This window comes from Mus caroli, chromosome 7 (assembly GCF_900094665.2).
Source record: "Mus caroli chromosome 7, CAROLI_EIJ_v1.1, whole genome shotgun sequence".
NCBI lineage: Eukaryota > Metazoa > Chordata > Mammalia > Rodentia > Muridae > Mus > Mus caroli.
In genome coordinates this window covers 51,766,621-51,768,490 of record NC_034576.1, presented here as the reverse complement: position 1 = coordinate 51,768,490, position 1,870 = coordinate 51,766,621, and positions in this window count along the sequence as shown.

Below are 1,870 nucleotides of genomic sequence, written 5' to 3'. Positions count from 1 at the left end.
AAGCATATCTCATGATGATGGTAGAGGACATCAAGAAGGACTTTAATAACTCACTTAAAGAAATACAGGAGAACACTGCTAAACAGGTAGAAGACCTTAAAGAGGAAGCACAAAAATCCCTTAAAGAATTGCAGGAAAACACGACCAAACAGGAGATGGAGTTCAATAAAACAATCCAAGACCTAAAAAGGTAAGTTGACACAATAAAGAAAACCCAAAGTGAGGCAACGCTGAAGATAGAAACCCTAGGAAAGAAATCTGAAACCATGGATGGGTATGATGCTTATGCATAGAGCATCAGCAACAGAATACAAGAGATGGAAGAGAGAATCTCAGGTGCAGAAGATTCCATAGAGAACATCGGCACAACAATCAAAGAAAATGCATAATGCAAAAATATCCTAGTTCAAAACATCCAGGAAATACAGGACACAATGAGAAGACCAAACCTATGGATAATAGGAGTAGATGAGAATGAAGATTTTTAACTTAAAGAGTCAGCAAATATCTTCAACAAAATTATAGAAGAAAACTTCCCAAAACTAAAGAAAGAGATGCCCATGAACATACAGGAAGCCTACAGAACTCCAAATAGACTGGACCAGAAACAAAATTCCTCCCGATAAATAATAATAATCAGAAGAACAAATGCACTAAATAAAGATAGAATATTAAAAGGAGTAAGGGAAAAAGGTCAAGGAACATATAAAGGCAAGCCTATCAGAATTACACCAGATTTTTCACCAGAGACTATGAAATCCAGAAGAGCCTGGACAGATGTTATACAGACACTAAGAGAACACAAATGCAAGCCCAAGGTATTATACCCAGCCAAACTTTGAATTACCTTAGATGGAGAAACAAAGTATTTCACAACAGAACCAAATTCACACATTATCTTTCAACAAATCCCGCCCTTCAAAGGATAATAACAGAAAAAAAACCAATACAAGGATGGAAATTAGGTCATAGAAAAATACACAAGGTAATCCCTCAACAAACCTAAAAGAAGACAGCCACAAGAACAGAACGCCAACTTTAACAACAAAAATAACAGGAAACAACAATTACTTTTCCTTAATATCTCTTACTATCAATGGACTCAATTCCCCAAATAAAAAGACATAGACTAACAGACTGGCTACACAAACAGGACCCAACATTTTGCTGTTTACAGGAAACACATCTCAGGGAAAAGGACAGACACTACCTCAGAATGAAAGGCTGGAAAACAATTTTCAAAGCAAATGGTCTGAAGAAACAAGCTGCAGTAGCCATTCTAATATCTAATAAAATCGACTTCCAACTCAAAGTCATCAAAAAAGACAAGCAGGGCACTTCATACTCATCAAAGGTAAAATCTGCCAAGAGGAACTCTCAATTCTGAATATCTATGCTCCAATACAAGGGCAGCCACATTCATTAAAGAAACTTTAGTAAACCTCAAAGCACACATTGCACCTCGCACAATAATAGTGGGAGACTTCAACACACAACTTTCACCAATGGACAGATCATGGAAACAGAAACTAAACAGCGACACAGTGAAACTAACAGAAGTTATGAAACAAATGAACTTAACAGATATCTACAAAACATTTTATCTTAAAACAAAAGGATATACCTTCTTCTCAACTCCTCATGGTACCTTCTCCAAAATTGACCACATAATTGGTCACAAAACAAGTCTCAACAGATACAAAAATATTGAAAATTTCTCATGCATCCTATCAGATAACCATGGACTAAGGCTGATCTTCAATAACAAAATAAATAATAGAAAGCCAACATTCACATGGAAACTGAACAACACTCTTCTCAATGATGCCTTGGTCAAGGAAGGAATAAAGAAAGAAATTAAGGACTTTTT